This window comes from Arvicanthis niloticus, unplaced genomic scaffold (assembly GCF_011762505.2).
Source record: "Arvicanthis niloticus isolate mArvNil1 unplaced genomic scaffold, mArvNil1.pat.X pat_scaffold_128_arrow_ctg1, whole genome shotgun sequence".
In the NCBI taxonomy this organism is placed as follows: domain Eukaryota; kingdom Metazoa; phylum Chordata; class Mammalia; order Rodentia; family Muridae; genus Arvicanthis; species Arvicanthis niloticus.
The window spans coordinates 72,448-94,701 of record NW_023045280.1 but is presented as its reverse complement, the minus strand read 5'-3'; the positions used below and the strand labels follow the sequence as shown (position 1 = coordinate 94,701).

At 34.9% G+C, this 22,254-nt stretch overlaps 1 protein-coding gene across 1 annotated transcript in view; it reads left to right on the top strand.

Annotated features, from left to right (window-relative positions):
• The window catches only part of LOC117701547 (cadherin-18-like), a 72,176-nt gene that overhangs the window by 40,307 nt on the left and 9,615 nt on the right, over positions 1-22,254 (top strand). The window lies entirely within an intron of this gene.

Here is a 22,254-nt window from a genome sequence, read left to right as displayed (position 1 = left end):
GTCCCATCCAGGAGTAGGCACATCCTCTCCCTCTGAGGCCCAATGAAGTAGTCCAGGTAGGGGGAATGGTATCCAATGGCAGGAAACAGAGACATGGACTGGCCCTGCTACACTTTTTAGAGATCTACATGAAGGTCACACTATACATTTGCTCTAAATGTGTTAGGTGGTTTAGATCAAGCTCCTATATGAATAGCAAATAGTTTCACCCTCATATTCTCCCCTGTCCCAGGCCCTTAGCAAGTCTCAGGAGATGACGACTGATGATTTTCATTTTCAATCCCAGTCCTCAACCACCCTCTTTCTCCTCACACCTCATCCCCATCCCCATGACCACATCTCACACCTTCTAATACCAAGATTTTCTTTCTTTTTTTCTTTTTTTTATTGGATATTTTATTTACATTTCAGATGTTATCCCTTTACCCCATCCCCCTCCCCACATCCACTCTCGATGACTATTTAGTTTCTCCTTCTGAGTGAGAATCAAGCATCCTGCCTTAGGACATTTTATTACCCAGTTTCTTTGGATCTGTGAACTGTCGCATGGTTGTCCTGCACTTTATGGCTAATGTTTTATTTTAAGTGAGTCTATATCATACATTTCTTTCTTGCTCTTGGCTACCTCACTCAAGATGATACACTCAAGGTCCATCTCTTTGCCTATAGAATTCATGATGTCCTTGTTTTAAATAGCAGAGTTGTATCCCATTGTGTGAACCACATTTCCTTTATCAATTCTTCAACTGAGGGAAACCTAGGTTGTTTCCAGCGTCTGGCTACTATGAATAAAGCTGTTGTAAACAGATTTTTTTTAAATTGTCCCTGTATATAGTGGGGCATCTTTCAGGGAACATAACCTAGATTGATGTAACTAGTTCTTGGGGTATTCTTAGTTTTCTGAGAAACCAACAAATTGGTTTCCAAAGTGGTTGTATAAGTTATCACTCTCGTCAGCAGTTGGGGAGTGTTCCCCTTGCTCTACATCCTTGCCAGCATGTGATGTCACTTGAGTTTTTGGTCTTAGCTATTCTGATGAGTGTGTCTATTTTAAAAGTATATAATTCAGTTGTTTCTTCATTATTACAATGAATGCTGAAACATTTTTATTGTCCTGGAAAGTAAGGGAAGTCACAGATACATCCCTGTGGTTCTAGAATGGATTCTTATTAGTAGTTTCTCCAGAACCATTGTAGACAAACCATGGTTGATTCATTGTGTAGACTGAGCCATCAGGACTCCATAGCTTCTCATGCCCAAATACAGATTCCCATGATGTGTGTCTAGCACATTTCATTTAACTCCCCTTACTGCTAGGTTTCATTGTTGTTTTACTTTTAGATTGTTAATGATGTCATTTTCATTTGCACAGAAATTTTAGGGTAAGAGTGTTTTTAGTGTATTACCTTCAGTATATTCTTCAGTGTAGAGGTGTTGTTTTACATGATGACTCCATGCCTAATCACTTCACTAACCAAATATTTTCCTATAAAGCTGAACCACTTCTATATTCCTGCACATGACACTTCAAATTCTGCATATTGCAGTTGGCAACCCTGCTTACCCTCTGCTAAGGGTGTAAAGCTATATCCTTGTTTCTTGTCCTGTATCTTTGCTATAATTCCATGCAAATCCATGACAACCTTTGTTTACTCTGTCCATATTATTTAGGTTCTTTTTAAAAATCGTAATTTTGATCAATTCTTTGAGTATTTCTCACTGGCATACAATTTATTTGGATTATAATCCTTCCATTTCTCCCTCTAATTTTTCTCTAATCCACAACCACTCTCTCTTGTTTCCTTCCAACATCATGTACTCTCTTTTTCTCATAACCTGAGAAATTCATTTTGTGTCACCCACATACTCACAAATAGGAGGACACTCACTAGATCATGCTCAATGTACCTTAACCAAGTCTTTGACTCTCCATAGCCCTTTAGTTGTGGATACAGGAGTACCATGAACTCTTCTGCATCCATGCTGAAATGTTGCACTGCTTGAACTTGTACTGGCAGTCACTACTGTGAGTTCATAAATGCTTGATCCTGTTATTTCCAGGAGACACTATTCCACTGAGTTCTTCAAAACCTCTAACTTTTATAATGCTTCTGCCTCTGTGTTTCTTGAAATTATATTTTCATCATAATATTGGTAATCAGATGTTTTCTAGATTCTTTCAATTGCTATTATAAAGAAAACATGAATGGGTTCATTTCATCATTCTGGATAGTTTTAATTTGTTAATATTTAGGTTAAATGTGTAGTTTTGCATCCTTTTGGTAAATCATTTAAATAAGTAATGAATAATATTTAAAAATCAGGTGATAAACTTGAATTAATATGTTAAATAATAAGGGAATGTTGAAAAGATTAAGTAAATCTTTCAGAAGAATGAACCAGTATTTGGAATTTAGGAAGGAACAGTTTACTTCTGAATCATCACATAATTTCCCAAAACATTTGCATTTAGGAAAAACTGCCTTATAAATGGACAGAGGCATGCATGTAAAAAAAAAGTGCATCATTTGTTGTCATTACTACAGGAAAACCTTGTTTTTATAGGTAAATCTTAATTATTTATTTGACTTTTTTTCCATTTGCTATTTCTTCTTGTGGGAATAGACTTAATACATATCTACTAAGTAAAACATTATAGTAAATTGTAATTTTCTACATTTTATAGTTGGTAATAAAAAAGCCTTAGAGACCCATTCAATAAGCATTACTGAAATATAATTTAATCCTAACCATAAACAGGTATACAGAAAGAATAAGCAGTAGTTAAGATTTTATAACCATGTTGGGAGATTGCTTTCTGAGAAGCACACAGGCTGCTACCTACTGCCAAGCCTAACTGTCCCATAGTATTGGCACAAGACCTCCCATAATTTCGAGCCGTAACATCAACATTAGCCACATGGGCAAAACATGTCCTCCTTAGGAATGCAGTTGCTATTTTTCTAGATTATTTTAAAAACTCTTCTTAACATAATATTTTCTAGAGTAGATTGTCCTGTAGAATTGCCTTTGCTGGTTAATATTTAAAGCATTTTATTTTTTTTCTACTGTTGGGATTATGCAACTAAGAGAAGAGCCCTCTTGGGGCAGAAAAGACAATTTAGGAGATGCAAACGCACTTGGGCATGGGGTGCATAGGACATATGTCATCCTATGCAACTCAAATGTGAGAACAGAAACTGAGGCTAGCCTAGGCTATGTAGGAAGAGGTTGCCCAGGGAATAAGAACACTGTAGTTTCCCTCCACCTAAGAGATAATGTTATATGTGCAATGTTATAGTATGACAATGAAGAATTCAATCAAGAAACCTGTGTACATTCAGTAACGAGCTGAAGTCAATCACAGAGATGTTGACTAAAGTATGAATAGGAGTTGATTCTTCTATCCTTTTGCCCTTGTTCAGGTTCGTGATGCCTCAGTTAAATAAGGACATAATAAAAGCAACAACAATGTGCCTGGACTATGATATTATTGTCTGCTGTGACCAAAAGGAACTGTGGTATGGGGGTGGCAGGGCTCTGTGACTACCATGGCCAGCAGAGTAATGATCCACAGAAGTGAAGATGGTAGTTCAGTCAAACATAACTAAGTATCCTGTGCTGATTCAAACTTGCAACATCTGACCATGAGTTCTTTATTTTAGGTATATGTTAGCACGGCACAGTTGGGTTAAAAAAAAATCAACCTTTTTTTTTTTTTTTCTGGTGTTTATTAACTCAATTAAGTTTTTTTGTTTAAGCAAAAAAAAAAAAAAAAAACTTAAGTCTTGACTACATCTACTCTCTAAAGTACACAGGACATATGTCACAAAGGGAGATTCTATAGAGTGACTGAGCAAAACAAGCTTGTGGTAAGGGTCTGTGGGTCTCAGGGGGGCCAGTGTGATCTCAGGCACACAGATAGCACAAAGGCCACAATGGCATAAACTATGTCAAATCCCAGCCTTATAGGTAGAAAACATGTTGTAGAACACTCTCTTTGGAAGGACATTTCTGTGTGTTTAACATTCCTATCTCCCTTCATGCTTTTCTGTTAGCACAAGGACCACCATACTTCCCTCATTAACTGGACATCTCATTCTTCCATGTTATCCTTTACTTGATATGCTATCTTATCGAATACTTCAATGAAACATGGACAACAGATATTACCATCACAGAGACAGAATACTGAAGCATAACTAAATATATATTTGAACTGACATTACATCTTTGTTTACTTCTGTGCATTAGATTATCCAATGACTTTTAAGAGTAAGCATTTGTCACATAGTTTATTTTACTGATGTTGATTTCAGTTTTGTGAATTGTCTTTATTACAATTGTGGGATAATATTTTTATTCTTGTAAAGAGGGTACTACAGTAAGCTATATACAAAAAGTCCCTGAAAGTCTACAACGAAAAAATTTATTGCATCATCTATCACAGATGTTGGTGAGTTACTACTTTGTAAAATAGTATCTGTGGAAAACATGCTCTGTTGAGAAATTGAAGCAAAAAGGGTTTGAATATAATCTACATATGATCTCTGGAAGGAATGAGGAAGGGAAGGAGAGAGAAAGAGAGAGAGTGAGAGAGAGAGAGAGAGAGAGAGAGAGAGAGAGAGAGAGAGAGAGAGAGAGAACTGGGAGAGTCGAATTTATCATAAGACATTATTGACTCACCACTTTACAGGACTTTATAGCTCTAAAATGCAGTTAGATCATAAAGACAGGCTGGAAGACAAGCTGGCTTGGAATAAGCAGAAGCTCCTACTTCAGGGTGATTGCTATCAGGAAGGGATTTCTTTGTTCCTTGAGAGTCAGTCTGCTATGTTCAGGTCTTTATGAATGGTGCTCAAGTACTGCATGAAGAAAAATCTGCTTTGTTTGATATGTCAACTTAAACGCTAATCTCAACTAAAAGACTTCCATAGACACTTACAGAATAAAATGTGACTGGATATTTTAGGAGTCCATGATCAAATAAAGGAGACTCATAAAATTCTCATCCGCATGACATAAGCTTTCACACTCATACTGTTTGTATTTTGAAATTTCTAAATCTCAGTCAAGACTACTTACGTCTTTTTTGATTGTGTTCTTTGATAATTATATACACTTATATTTTGATTTCTCTCCCCCACACTCTCATTTATTTCCTGTTCATCCCTAAAAGGCTTACCCTTATCTTTGTGTAATACCGATCCTTTGTTCCTGATTCAGAATTTTGGTTTCATTTTAGGACCCACTTAGTTTACCCAGGACCATCTGAGCAGTGGAACGGAAATATTCACTAGAGCAGGATGAAGTCATCAGTGTGTATATGAATGAAGGCAGTGTGTCCACTTTCTCTGTACCTATCAACAGCTAATAGTTTGGCTTTAAAGGATCCTTGCCTCCTCCCTCAATGCCCGACTGTAGGATCTATTCCTATGCAAACACAGTGACATCATCTACTCCTGCTCTTCCATCCTGATTACAATAGCTATGTCTCTCCAAGGAAATGGTACCTCAAAACCCATCTTCAGATACTGTGGCTCCTATGTACTCTGTATTTAAATCATCTTGTAAGTGAGTGACTTTATCACTCACCACACCAATATAGTGAGATTCTCTTGTCTGTGGTTTTATTTCCATATCTGTACATTTCAAATTCTGGTGTTATTTAATTTAACTTAATTTAATTTATTTAAATCCCAAATGCTGCACCTCTCCCAATCACCCCTCTGAGAGGCTCTCCCCCCATTTATCCACTTCTCCTCTGAGAGGATGAGTCTCCACTAGATACCCCCAACCCTGGCACATCAAGTCACTGCAGTATTAGGCACATACTCTCCCAGTGAGTTTAGACAAGGTAGCCCTGTTGGAGATTGGATACCACAGTCAGACTTTAGGGTAGTGCCTCCACTCCCATTGTTGCCAGACCCACATGGAGAATGAGCTTCACATGTGCTACATACGTGCTTAAGTCCTCATTCCAGACAGCGTAAGCTCTTTGGTTGGTGGCTCAAAGTCTGAAAGCTCCCGAGAGTTCAGGTTAGTTGACTTTGTTGGTCTTCCTGAGGGATTCACTTTTCCTTCAGGGGCTTTTATCTTTCCCCCAACTCTTCCATGAGGGTTCCAGACTCCAATCCAATGTTTGACCCTGGGTATCTGCATCTGTCTGAGTGAGATGCTGGGTTTAGCCTTTCAGAGGACAATTATGCTAGGCTCCTGTCTGCAAGTATAACAGATTATCATTAATAGTGTTTGGGGATTGGTGCTTGCACATGTGATATGTTTCAAGTTGGATCTTGGTTGTTGCATTTTTTTTAAGACAGGACAAATTTTTGATTGTAAGATTTGAGGGTAGGTTCCTGTCTTTATCCCCCCACAGGGAGTCCTACCTGGCTATAATAGGTGGCATTTTTATGTTCCATACCCCCACTGTTAGGCATCTCTGAAAAGGTCACCTGCATTGACTCCTGGGGGTCTCCATAATGCCAAATCTCTGTGATTTCCTAGAGATTCCCCAAACATCTCCATTCAGCTACAGATTTCCATTCATTCTCTCTGCCTTTCCCTAAACCTGATCCTGTCCCCCATTAACCTTATTGTTCCCTCTTACACACAGGTCCATCCCTCCCTACCCCTCCCATGACTATTTTGTTCCCCCTTCTAAATGAGATTCAAGCACCCTTGCTTGGGCCTTCTTTCTTGTATAATGTATCCTTTTTGGGGTCTGTTGGGTGTATTATGTAACATGGTGGCATAGCTTGGTGGGGACAGAGTGAAATGGGCCACTTGGACCCACCCAGTGTGGGCCCCAGTGTGAGCTCCACAATTGTCAGTGGCTGTTGTGTGCAAGGCTTGTTTTGTAATAATATACATATTTGCTGGAACCAGTGCTAACAGTGGAGGGCTCCTTCCTTCTAGGGAATGTCCTCTCTATTAATGCTAATGACTCCAAGATGATTAGAAACAGCATGACCAGGAGCTGAGGGTGTGGGTATGTCTCAGCAAAATGGTAAACACTGTGACCTCCAGGACAGCCCTTAGGGCTATGGGCAAGAGCTCTAAATACATGAGTTTGAAAATATATAATTTCTCAATTATGCAAAAATAAGGATGCAATATGAATTATACAAAGGGCTTCATGAATCTAAAGGAATAAACATAGCTGGGCTGTGAACCAACTTGGTAGAAAATTACTAAGGAAGAAAATCAAGAGATTTAGGGTTTAGTGATCCAGGTGATCTAGCTAGCTATGTTTTGTTTATGCATACAAAAACAGATGAATTCCAGAGTTCAGGGCCAGCCTATGACAGAACCTGATTAGGCCCAGACATGGTTGAAGTGCATATACTTGCCTAGTTCTGGGAAACAGAAATTTAGGCCTAGTCTCCTGACCTGACAGTTTGAAATCTGTCCTGGAGTTAGCCTGTCTCAGTCCTCTCAAGAATAACAAGCAACCAGAACATGGACAGGGAGATCTCTTAGAATAACATACAAGTAGACTATAGACAGAGAGCTCAGTGGAGAGAAAGCAGAGCATAGAGAGAAGCTGACTGGGAAAGCTGTATCAAGCAGAACACAGCTTGGATCTACTGTGTGACTTTGAGTCATTCTTTTACCTGCTCCCAGATACCCCTTTCTCAGAACCACTCTACAAGCCAAGGCTGGTGGTCCTTGACAATCATGGTTTTTCTCTATGGCTAATATCCATTTATCAGTGGGTATATACTATTCATGTCCTTTTTGGTCTGGGTTTCAATTATTATATTTGAATAGTTCTAGAGATAAATAATTATTAAAACACGACAACTAAAAATGTAAATAGTAACAATTGTAAAAACATAGCATAACTATAAATTGAAACCCAGATGACATCATGTTACATTTGGCCAAGTGTTATTGTTTCTACTATATTGAAAATATCATTCAGGATGATATTTTCTAGGTCCATCCACTTGTTTACAAAATTCATGATGTCCTCATTTTTTTTAATAGCTTCTGTGTCCATTATTTGGTTAAGGAACAGCTGGGTTGTTTCCAGTTTCTGGCCATTACAAATAAGACTGCTATGAACTTAGTGGAGCTCATGTCCTTATGGTATGGTGAAGCATTTTTTTGGGTATATGCCCAGGAGCAGCAGTATAACTGGATTTTTTTGAAGTATATACACCATGAGTTTATTCATAGCTTCCAGTTATGCTATGTTTTTACAACTGTTACTATTTACATTTTTAGTTGTCTGTTGTGTTTTAATAATTATTTATCTCTAGAACTATTCAAATATAATAATTGCTACAAATTTTTTCAACTTATTAGAAAAATGTACAGTTTCTTACTCTTTAGACTAACATTCTGTAATGGTTAATTATAGGCAGATGATATCATGTTACATTTGGCCAAGAGTTATTGTTTCTACTATATTGATACCATTTCACACATAAGTAATCTAATTTAGCTAAGCAGCTTACTTCAAACTACTAAAATTATTGACACAATTATTTTGATTAGTATAATTTTGTTAAATAGGAATAGTCTCTCTTCCTAATTTTTCCGCTACAAAATGTATGGCCCACAATATTATCTCTCTCTGACCCCAATTCCTCCCTCTTTCTTTTTCTTTTTTCCCTTTCCTCTTGCTTCCTTTTTCCCTATAAAAAGCCATTTTTATATATTCTCTATTTACTGACTCTTTTCTTCTCATGCAAATATATTTAAAGACCAAGGCCACAAGTTTTAAATTTAATTCAACTGCTCGACTAGTAACTTCAGGTGGTACAAATTAAATTTAGAAGTTATGAATGTAGTCCCAGTTGCCGTTAATCTGAAATTATTTTTTAAGCAGGTGCATATAATAATTCAAAAATCTATTAGCAGAGAATGAGTGGTTTCATGTTCCCAGAGCTTCTACATATCATTTGGTTACTGTCACTCTGATATTTTGATGTATGTCATCTGTCTTTTATAAATGTGTTCATATTATCAATTTTACTTAGCACACACAGAGATCCTGATTGGCACAGTTTCTTCCCTTGGCACACAAAGGGAATATCAGCAATGAAATTGGTATTGCTTTCACCAATAGTCAAGAGAAATAAAACACTTATCTGGAAATCTGTGCATGCATATATATGTCAATGTCTATGCTGAGGAGTGACAGGCAAAATTTATACTCCAAATAAGAACTTAAAATACTTGTTAGGAATATTATTCACACATCTTGTTAGATGACTAAAACAAGATCAGTTTTAGTGAGTGGTTCAGATTCAAAGCAGTCCAGGATGTAAGTGACTATATGTATTTTGGCTATGTCTTTTTATTCAGTTGAGGACTTCAGGCCATAAGACTGTACCACAAGATACAGGGCTATGTCTTTCTGTCTTTCTGCTCAGTTGAATCTTTCTAGGAATGCTCTCTGGCATACATACATTAGTGTGTTCTTAGTAATTTTAAATTCAGTGAAGATGATGATAAAGATTGACTTACACATGGAGGAAGGCATTTTGTAAAATATGAGTTTTGGGTTGGAGGGTTTGTAACATCTTGGAGGTATTTAACAAAACTCTTTAGAATATTTTGATTTGTTAAAAATGAATCTGTTTTCTCTATATTTAGAAGAAATCTATTAATTTAGAAAGCATTCAGAGAAATAGGTTTCAAATTTTGTTTGATCTTGTCTATTTCCACGTTTTTAAATGTTTCTTCAGTCCGTGTCATTTTTGTATTGTTTATTGCCTTGAGTTCTGTTGCCTTATAGTCAATAACCTGTACCAATTTCTTTGCTACATGCATTTACAGTAACATGAATATCATTACAGTATCATTACATAATGGAGAAAATGCATCATTATTCATATCATCATCATTCCCAGAAAGACAAAGCACTTCTTGTTGTTGTAGGCAATCCTGCTGCTTTGAGTTATTTACTACGGTAATTCATATTTGCTGCCTTTAAAACCTTATTTAATATCTAGCATGTATCCATAATTGCAGGGTCTCTTGTAGAGATGCATGTAGTTATTCATCACTACCTCTATCTTCTATATCATCTATGTCTATATCTATATCTATCTCTCTCTATCTAATCTCTATCTATCTCTATCTATATCATCTATATCTATATCTGTTTCTATCTGTCTATCTATCTACCTACCTATTTATATCTTGCAATAAACTCTTTAAATTACCTTAATAAGATAGTTATGTATAATTGTGGTTTACAGAATCTGGAATAATATTTTTTCAATATAAGTTTTGCTACTAGTCATTATGAAGTTTTGCAATTTGGAGAGGTTATATAACAAAAGACATGATGAATTTTCTCATCTGCAAGAAATTATTGCTGTGAGGATCACTAAAGAATCTTAATGTAATACTTTGCACATAGTTACATAATAAATATAAGTGCCTATTACTACCATAAGCATACTTGGAAATCATGATAAATTAATAATAATGATTGTTAGATATGCAATGAAAATATTATTACATATTGGAATAAATTAGAATATAATATATATAGAAAATTGGAACTGAATTTTTAGATCAATATATATGCATATTTTTATATATACTTATATATGTACATATATGTGCATATATAATAAAAAGTTAAACTCAAATAGGGACATGATTTGATAGTTGAAGCAATTCGCATGTAATATGTATTGTACACTTACTCTTTTAACGTTTGTTTTCTATAAAAATCCTTGTATTAATTTGGAGAGTGACTATTAGGATCTTAATCAGAAGGCATATTGATTTGGTTTTAGTTTTCTAAAGTTTTTTTCAATTACATGATAATGTCATGTAATGAAATGGACAGATGTTTCTATATTTCCATGATTTAAAAATTAACACCAGGCCAGGCGGTGGCGGCACACACCTTTAATCCCAGCACGTGGGAGGCAGAGGCAGGTGGATTTCTGAGTTCAAGGCCAGCCTGGTCTACAGAGTGAGTTCCAAGACAGCCAGGGCTACACAGAGAAACCTTGTCTTGAATAACCAAAATAAATAAATAAATAAATAAAATTAACACCCATTTGCAATCACTTTGGAATTAACAATGACAGCCATAGAAATTCAAAGACACTTTCCCTTTAATACTAATCCTCTCTACATATTGCCCATTTGTCATTTATTTCAATCTTTGACACTTTCAAAACTCCAAATAAACAGAAACATAAAGCTCATAAGACCGTCTGTATAAAGTATATATACATATACATTTATTATCTTACTATGTGAAAAGTATTATGTTAAGATTCATTGGTGATCCATAGTGTAATAATTTGTTGAAAATGAGAAAATACATTATATCTTTGTTACATAACCTCTTCAAATTCCAAAATCTTGTAATGACCAAATTTACATGGAAACAGTATTATTCAAATTTTGTAAATTTAAATATTATTTATGCCTGTCCTTTTAAGGTAATTTAAAGACTTCACTGGAAAGAAAATGATTTCTAATATATTAAAGTACATAGACTTTATTGCAATAAATAATGATAAAAATTACATGAAACAAAAACAAATTAAACAAAAGAAACCTTTACTGTTGTTACTTGATATATAATGTGTGTGTGTGTGTGTGTGTGTGTGTGTGTGTGTGTGTTTCAAGCTAGACTTAAGTGTTTCCTAGATTTATTTTGAGTTACTCACAGTTCACACAAAATAATTGTATGCACTTATGGACATTTAAGTATATGAACATAAACTGTAGACATAATATCATCATCATCTCATATAAACTAATATATTTATTCCATCAAATATTTATCATGATATTATTTGATAACTAACTTACAATAACACTAATTATAGCTCCAACAACTGGCTATGCTATAGATTATTTTAAGTTTCTTGACTGGCAATTCTCCCTTCCATTTTCATTAGCCAGACCTTGGTATCTAGTATAGGTGGTGCTTCTATGACAACTCATTTTGACAGTCATTTGGGGTACACACATTTTTTTCAAGGGCAGAGTTTCCTTTCAATTCTTTCTGTGGTATATTTTTTCTGTTTAAATTCAAATGATCTTTTTATTAATTTGGTTTATGAAAACATCTGTATGAGTAGATGCGCATGTGAAAAAGTAGAGAGTAGCCAAAATATACAGTGATTTAGTTCTCAGGTTTTTTACCATGTAATGATGAAAGTCATATGTTTAGGAGAAAATCTAGTTTGAGTTCTGCTCTTGCTGTGGTAGGTCACAGCAGACAGCTTGAAGTCTAAATCAACCACAGTAATTGGTCTGTCCTCAACTGTTTTGTGATGTGATGTTGTATAGATAAAGTAATTTTAAAAAATTTTCACCACAGGTTTTGGTCTAGAAGATGGCTTAGCCGTAGGGAAGCCTTTTTGTTATATCAGAGAATCTGGGTTCAGTTCTGAACACCCAACTTGGCTGCAAACAACCACTTTTTCTCATAGGGTTCACATATGAGAACCCTAGGAGATCTGACACAAATTTTACCTAGTGAAAGACATTCTCTCTCATGGCCAATAAGTTCACACACACACACACACACACACACACACACACACAAATACATGCTCATAAAAAAATTAAAATAATAGATTGTTAAATTTATCATGGGTTCTTTGGAATTAACACATTTAATTGTTAAACAACCAGCCTCTATTTGCTAAGTTATAACCCACTACTCAATATGTCTTTTTCTCTCAAGAAAAAGAAATAGATTTCTTCTCTATCATCAGCTGTCTAATATACCAGAGAATCTTCAGAGTTTGCTTACTTTCAGGATAATTTATGATGCACAGTAAGACATCATAAAAAATTCACACTTGTTCTTTTCCCCTGAATCAGAAAGCTGTTTTCTTGAGCTCTACTACTACTTAGTCAGATAATTTATTGTACTTAGGCAATTAAATTAAATACTACAATAGTAAGATGCACACAAAAGTGGAATCAAGGTCTGTAGACTCCTGTAGTGTGTGGTTTAAAGTTTGCTTAATAATGAAATTTGTTTTTTTTTTTTTTTAGTGACACAATTCAAAAGAAGGTGAGGCAATTATAAAATCTCAGAGAATTTTAGACCAAGCAGAAACATTGCCATATTTAGAAGTCTTTAAATATTTTTCAATCCATTCTTTCTCTTAAGTTGCTTGTAGGCTTCTAGGACGACTCGGTTTGTGGCTTTTTTATAAGCTTTCTGGCATAAGCCTAAAAAATTAAATGCATTCTAAAATATAAACCTTTGTCAGTTCATGGAGAAATTGGTTTTTGGGAAATGATCACACTGACAAACACTACAAATAGTTAATTTGGAAATATTTTAAGCATGGTATCATTGTTTCCTAAATCATTTCTTATGATTTTCATTTTTTGAATTTAGCTGAACAATTTTCTGTTATTCATGATGTTATAAGAAAACGGTATTATATTTACATTTTTTCATCAGAAAAATGAAAATAGGGAAAAGATTTAATTCCCCCTGTTATTGATGTATTTGGTTTTCTTTTTCAGAAATATATACTTCCATTGTGGGTGATGTTTTAGGTTGCACAGAGCCATAATTATAAATGCAAATTGAAATGACAGTATAAGAATTGATCATGTCATAAATTTATATGTTCTATAATGATGAAAGCTAAAAAAAACTGTTCACAGTTATTATGAGTAAGAATACTATTGCAGGAAATAAATGATTAAAATAAATATTAAAAATATCAAGAGACACATTTCAGCTAGGTTTTCTTGATCTAACTGGATTGATCTATTGAATCAGTTTTGCATCATTAAAGGATAGTTTCTAATTTGTTTTATAATCAATGTGAAGAGTTACAGTTTCTAATTTCACATGAGAGTGAATTATTTTGACTCTAGACTTATGATTTACAGAACAAAGACAGTGTTCATTTCTCTAAGATCAAAGGCTCAGCTTAAATTTGCAGCCTCTGACTGGTGTTAATGTCAAGCAACTGAAGACCTACAGGGAATTGCTGGATTTGTGTGTAAATTGGACAAATCCATGTCTTCAAGAAAATGGGTTCCTTTTAAGTAATTCATTTCAGCCAGGAACTTGGAGAATAACTATAAAATAAATAAACAGAAATTATCCTCACTGAGAACAAAAATTGGAAAAATCTTGAGATGTATTTTAGATGGTTTAATTCCACGTTCCCCCTTTTTACACTTTTAAACAACACATATTTTAGTTTGTGAAATATTATCTTCCCTTTTTTGATAGCAATATTTTACACATGTGAAGTTAGTTTAATTTTCAATCGTTTAAAGTTGCTTCAATAATTTATTATAAACAATTTTGTCTGTTATAAAACAAAGCTTGAAGGGATTCTCAGACATAGGAAAATCATATGAATTATCTGTAGTGATACATTATTTAAAATGAGATTTTATTTTTTGATATAAAAGCAAGATAAAATAAAATGAAAGTTAGCAAAAATCTGAATAAATAAAGGAGGGAATATACATAAACTGGCTTCTCTTAAATATAAAGGTAGTTTCATTAATCAAACAAGTCTACAGGACTGGTCAGCAGATGAAAAGCTTGCCAAAAGACCTGAGACCTGAGTTCAAATTCCAGAGTACCAGACAGGAGGAGAGAACTGACAGAAATTGTCCCTTGACTTTCAGTAGTGCACATGGCATTCATGTGCCTTCATTCTTAAACACAGACACACACACACATACACACACATGCACATACACCCACCAACCACACACACCACACACACATGCATGTACACACATAAACACACATGCACATACACACACATGCACATGCGTGCATGCGCACACACACACACATGCACACAGACACACAGAGTAGGTAGAAATAAAATACTGTAGATCATTTGAATCATGTTACTAGTCATCACATCACAATTTTTGCTGTGATATTATGTGGTTTTCATAACATTAATTTTAAAATCTACAACTAAAAACACCCAAACTATCTTCATTTCCAAACAAGCAAAATGGTGACAGAGAAAATAAAGTTTGAATATTCTGCCTGCCTAATGATTTTTTAATGATACAATAAAGGGAAAATTTGGAAAATATTTTTAATAAAAAAAGTTAGTGCTGTTCCTCTAAGAAGCTGGAATTATACGGTAATCCAGAGAAGTCAAAGAATGCTCCTGCTCTGTCAGGATCCTGTAAGAAAAGTGAATGAATTTTACAGACTTGAAGTCAAAACACCTGCAACGGTTTGCCCAAATAGGTTTCTAAATGCAAGGAGGAAGCTCATAAAAAGCTAAACCTTGTCACAGGGAATCAGGACAGGGATTCAGATGCTGGGAAAAAAAGAAAAGCTGTAAATTTTTGTGGAACTGCGGAAGTCAAATTAGCATTTGTCATCAGAATCCAAGTTAACAATGGTTTAAGCCCAAGAATCTGGAAAGTATTGACTTCCCTGCCTATGTCAGCTATCCAGTGGAATCTTCACTAAGCTCAATGAATCTGCAGTTATCTGCCTGAGGACTATGATAGCATAAATTGCATGGCGATTCCCCAAACTGAAATCTAAAGATTGCTTTGGCAAAATTAATGAGACAGAAATTGCTATGACGCATCACTTCTTGATTGCTCAATCTCTTAGTAAGTATGACATCGTCTCATTAGAGGATCAGATTCAAAACTTCTACACTGCTACAAAAGACATCAAGTCTCTGAAGGCTACTGAACTTATCTTTTCTGCAAGATAGTGTGAAGAAAATGACAGGGTTTGTTTTTGTTTTGTTTTATTTTTTGAAGAGTGAGAAGGTCCTGGCAACCAAGAAGAGTAGAAAGGAGTCTTGTTTGAAGGGTAAACTCAGTTATCCACCATGATATTTTTGTAATGAGTCCATTAGTAAGCAGTGACTATTTGAAAAGGACTTTAAAAGATTATTGTAGTATTTCAAAAATATTCTACCATCAACCTACACTTTAGTATCTACAATGGAATCTTTGGGGCCAGACATGTTGGCTAATGCCCGTTATTATAATATTATTATTCCAACACTTAGAAAAATAAGAAAGGGGTACCACCAAAAGCACAAAGCCTACCAGATCAGCATGACTACACCTTGACACCTTGAACTCCAGGCTACCTCTGCTGAAAAAAAAAATTAAACAATATGCAGCTGGAGGCTGGGAAATTAGATCAAGTAGGACCATCCCATCATATTCAGATTTATGTTTGATTCTCCAGGACAGGAAAACACAGTGTGTTTGCATTGGCCTGTAATATTAACAATCTGCAGGTGGTCGCAGGGCTATCAGAAATTCACAGTAACCCTCTACTACATGCCAGAGGCCAACCTGAAGTACTTGAGACCCTGTGTCAATAAATTAACAAACTGTGAACCGTAACCCTAAACTTAAATATATAAGCCCATCTCTCTGCTCATTGCATTTATGGAAATTAGATCAATATGACTGTGATTTTTAAAGTATTCATGTATTGAATTTGTTTTTGCATAATAGGCAATGCTATCTTTTTTTTTTTTTTTTACTAAAAATGCAGACTTTGTACTAAACTACTAAAGTTTAAAGTTTATACTATAAGCCAGCTAAGGTAACATAAACCATTAATTCTAGAGTTTTGGAAGCAGTGATAGGTATGTCTGTGAATACAAGACTCTTCAGATCCACAAAGTGAGTTCTAGACAATCTCTAAAAGTATGATACTAAGAAGATGTGTATGTGAGTAACGGTGTCACTGATAATGTGAATCATTTGCATATAATAAGTGCATATTATAGGAACAACCACAGAATTTGCAGCATGACATGCTTTTTTAATTTCTGCATTGACAGGAATAACCTGTCCATTCTGTCTTATCCCATGGTTATTGCTATAATATATGAATGATGCCCTAAATGCATCTTATAAGAAAACCCAATTAAAACCTAAAGATAGCAAATTTGCAAATTTCTCACCATTGTACATTGCCTGAATTAGTGTTTAAGTATCTCTGATGATGATGCACTTTACATAAAATATTAAAAGAAGGATTAAAATACTATTTTTAAAACATGAATAAAATAATACAGCACAGAGCAAAACTACAAATCTGTTTCAAACAAAGGCTGTAACCTCATTTTACTTTGAGTGTCAGAATTTAGTATATGAAATAGGCACGGCACATGTCTGGAGTATTCTTGGAAGGCAAAAGGAAAAATATTAAGTACAAAGCCAAACTAGCTTCCAAGACAAGTATCAGGGTAGCGTGGCTAGAGGACAAAATCCTGACTCCATCCCACCTAAACACACACACACACACATACACACACACACATGCACAAAGACAAAAAAAACATACAAAATTAAGCCAGCCTTTAAATAACATAATCAAATATGGATTTATTTCATCTTTATTATCAGAATAATATACACATATCAACTTATCTTTCACTATGTAAAGAGAATAAAATATTTCTTCTTGGTAATTACATGAATTGTAGGAAACTATTAGCTCTATGCATTTAATATGTTTTATATTGTTCTAATAAATTTATTGTGATCTCAAATTTTTCAAAAGGACATTACATAGAATAATGACAAATAGATTTATTTTATTTTATTTTATTTTTATTGAATGTCTTTTATTTTCCAGTCACCCCCCCAACCCCATATCTCATCTACCATCCCGTGTTTCTGTGAAGGTGTTCACCCACCCACCCATCCCCCATCCCGTGTTTCTGTAAGGGTGTTCGCCCACCCACCCACCTACTCACTCACTCACCCACTCACCCACCCACGTACTCCTGCCTTCCAGACCTCGAATTCCCCTACACTGGGGCATTGAGTCTTCACAGGACCTAGGGCCTCTCCTCCCATTGATGCCCAACAAGGCCATCCTCTGCCACATATGCAGTTAGAGCAATGATGGTTCACTCCATGTGTACTCCTTGGTTGGTGGTTTAGTCCCTGGGAGCTCTGGGGTGTCTGATTGGTTGATATTTACTGCTGCAAACCCCTTCAGCTCCTTCAGTCCTTTCTCTAACTCTTCCATTGGGGATCCCATTGGAGACCACGTGCTCAGTCCAATGGTTGACTGCTAGCATCGCCTCTGTATTTGTCGGGCTCTGGAAGAGCCTTTCAGGAGACAGCTATATCAGGCTCCTGTCAGCAAGCACTTCTTGGCATTCACGATAGTGTCTGGGTTTGGGGAGTGTATATGGGAAGGATCCCCAGGTGGGGCCATCTTTGGATGGCCTTTCCTACAGTCTCTGCTCCACACTTTGGCTCCGTATTTGCTCCTGTGAGTATTCTGTTCCCCTTTCTGAGAAGGACCGGAGTTTTAGAAAGTTTTGAATAAATATCTTCATTTAAGAATTAGACAGGATCAACCTGAAGGTTTGAGCGGCAAATATGCCTACTGTCAAACTTTGAACTTCATGGCAGAGTGAGAGAATCGACCACTCTAAGTATACTCTGACTTCCTCACATATCCTGTAGCACATGTGGAACACATTTGTGTGAACATGAACACATCCACAGAAACATATATTTTAACACACTAGGTATTTTTAAGTTTTTTTTTTGTTTTGTTTTGTTTTTTGTTTTGTTTTTTGTTTATTTTTTTTGTTGTTGTTGTTTTATAGCAAAGAGTAGTGTTACAGTTAAGGGCATTGTCCTAAAAAAATATTTCAGGTTTTCCCGTTACTTACCTTGTATTATTTGAGCTTTCTGTATTATATAATTTTATTGTATGCAGAAATACTGTTCTGACATTTGTGAGAAAATGACTCAGTCTATGACTTACCTCTATATTGGTTTGCACAAAACAGACATGTTGCTATTCAGTTACATTTCCTATGATATAAACACACTGTACACATTACCGCCTCCACTCATCTGTTGTTTGAATCCTGTTGTTTTCTTTTGAAATGGTCATTAGTTGTCCTGGTGGTGTCTGTATAAAAGAAATGTTCTCCACATAAATCCATAAAAAAAATTGCTAGATGTTTGTTACAAAAATATAGAACCAAAAAAATTGTGTGTGGGCCGACTTTATTCTTGCATAAGTCTTGTCAACGGTAGGATAATATGTCAATGGAGTCTGCATAGAATACTAATGTATATTGACAAACCTCCATTTAGTTAACGATTTTGGATTTTTCACATTTTTTTTTAACTGTTAAATACATTTCTGTATTGTGCTGGTGTTATGTTCCTCTCTGTAGTGCAAATGCCTTTTCCACAGGAGGATTTTGAAAAACAGGTCTTTTGTCACACATAGGAAGAAGTGATATGGTGATACAGTCCCCAGACTTCAAGCTTGTCATTGTTACATTCATAACTATTATATTCCTGGTTTTGAAATTTTTCACCTTAGTCATATATTCATATTAATATTCTTTTCAAAATTTATGTGTACTTTGAGGCTACACATTTCTGTCCCTCAAAAGATGTATTAAGGTTCAGTGTAAAACTGGTCAGCATAAATAATTATTAATTTCTTATTGTAATACATACCAGGCTTAACACATTTTTCTCATTGTTATGTGGACACCAACTAGAATGAAATCTTTTCTTGATGCCTATTTCCCCCTCCCTGGGGAATTCCTACAGAAACTGTCAGGGTCCTCAGTCACCCTGTACTCTGATGTTTGTTTCTCTTTGTCTGTGTCCTGGACACTGCCATTATACCTAATTTAATATGAAACAAAAGCTTCAATAAGTCATACCTCAAGTCTCTTTTGTGGTATTTTCCCCTACGTGTATGAATAGCCATTGTGTTTAAAAATTTTAGAGTAAATATTAGTTTTATGAGAAGCTTTCAGGGGTTTATATTTAATTAGAGAGAATCCACACATCAATATGGAAAGTTTTGCTTTTGTTAGTTTTCTCTCCTTAAGCACAGACATAATACTAATATTAATTGTGTTAGTTCTTCTTCAATAAAATTTAATAAAATCTTCTGAATATAGAGCTCCCAAGTGCTTTATTAGACTTACTCTTTGGCTCCTTTATCTCTGGTTAATTGGTTTTGTTAATTTTCATCATTAAGAATATTTTACGTTGAAAATTTTTTCCATTTAGTTTGTCACTAGAATATCACTAAAATTCATTTATTTCTTGTTTCTGTTCCTATGTTGAGTGGTTACATGTGTTCTTTAATTAATTTTCTATGTTGATAAAACTTCCATTTATTTTGTGAATATTCATCACTGTTCTGGTTATTGATTTGTCAACATGAAACAAGCTCCAGTTATCTTAAAAGAGAAATGATAACAAAAAAATGTTCCCCTCAGATTGGTGTGGAGGCAAATTTGTAGGACCTTTTTTTTTTTTGACTAATTTGGAAGGACTTAGCCATCCATGACTGTGCCAGCACTGGGAATGTGTTCCTGGGTTGCATATGAAAAACAGACTGAGCAAGCATCAGGAAAAAAGATAGGCAGCAGCAACCATCCACAGCCTCTGCTTCAGTTCCCATCTTCTGTTTTTTCCCTGACTTTCATTGACTAATACATGAGTGAATTTACTTGTTTCATTAAGTACAGATAACAGTATACCAAATATTTTCTCATCCTGAAAATTTTCCTAAAATATATTTGGTTTATAGTATACTTATATAGAAGTTGTCCATTTCTTTGTACATGCTCAGCTTGAGAGCTGCATGTGGCCATGGGACCAATAAATGCAACCCAACATAGCATTGTTAACTTACTTAACACACAATACAAATATTGTTTGGTTACTTAGTAGTAAGGCATCGATTCTCTTGAGCATGGACATCGAAAATGATTTATCATGTGGCAATGTAAAAAGGTTGGGTATTGGACATCAAGATTTGCCTTTGAAAGTTTCAGAATTATTAGGGTCCTTTTATAAGCATTCAAACAATTTGTAAAATATGAGTAGTTTGTTTTGTTTTGTTTTGTTGGAAAAAAATCTAAAAGAGTATAGCTTTCTCTCCATGAATATTCTGACCACATCAGAAATCCTGTTAGAAAATTTTATTAAATAGCTATGCTTGATTTCCAGAGATCTCTTGACAGCAAAAATTAAAACAACAACAACAACAACTACAATAATGATGATGATAGCTGCTATAGGGCTGTAGCTCTCTGTTAGCTCATTTCATGGAGATTAAAAGTCCACTCTTTTATTTATACAGTCATTTACTCTATGTTACTTTTTCATCATTCCACGAATCAGCATTCCATGATCTTAGCCCCTTAGGAAACGGACAACAAGAATATATTGTTGTTATGAGTAGTTGTTTTGTTTTCTGCTATTGCATGGTGTGTATCATCAGATTTCCCTAAATTTATATACTCTAATAAGTAAACTCTTTTTTTATTTTATTTTATTTATTTTATGTGTATGGTACACTGTAGATGTCTTCTGACACTCCAGAATAGGGCATCGGATCCCATTACAGATGGTAGTGAGCCACCATGTGGTTGCTGGGAATAGAACTCAGGATCTTTGGAAGAGCAGTCAGTGCTCTTAACCACTGTACCATCTTTCCAGCCCTGCAAGTAAACTCTTGATGTATAATTTTCTTGATGGACTCATAAAGACATAGTAGTAACCAGAAAATGAGAAATACAGACAGATCAAGAACAAGACAGCTAAAGACAGTGAGGTTTTACTTTTCTGCAAGGATTTCCGAAACTTTAGCTTTGAGTTGAAAAAGAAAAAAAAAAAGCAAATAAATAAATTTCTTTTACCCTCCAACATATGGTTAATGAGCTTTTTGAAAAATGTAAAGACTAACTTTTAAAAAATTATAAAATTGAATGTTTTTAAATATATTTGTTACATGAAAATTCCATGCTAAATTTTTATTGAAATTAAACATATTTATTACAAACTACAGAGTCCCATATAACAACAATAACCACAAAGAACAACTCCCCTACTATTTTATTTGAGTTTACTTATAATTTAGACCTTGAATATTCTCCAGATTGTTTTATGTTTGTTTGTGGATTTTTGTTTATTTGTTTTTGTTTGATAGCAGTTGTGCTCTTGGGGTATCGTTGAAACCAATTGTTCATCCCTTAGGCTCTGAAAGGTTACCAAGAGATTTGATAGCTTTCTCCCACTCCAGTTTCTGAATAATATGTAATTTCCTTGATATAAAAATTATCATTTTGGTATTCATGTCAAGCCCTGATGTTCATTTTTCATTTTTCCTGTTAGTTAATGACTTCTAACAGGGACAATGTTCATAAAGTTGTCTTTTGCCAACCATCTTGCTACTGCATAGCACTCAGTGCTAGAGGCAAGCCACAGCATTAAGGAGATTTATTATAAGCCAAGTCT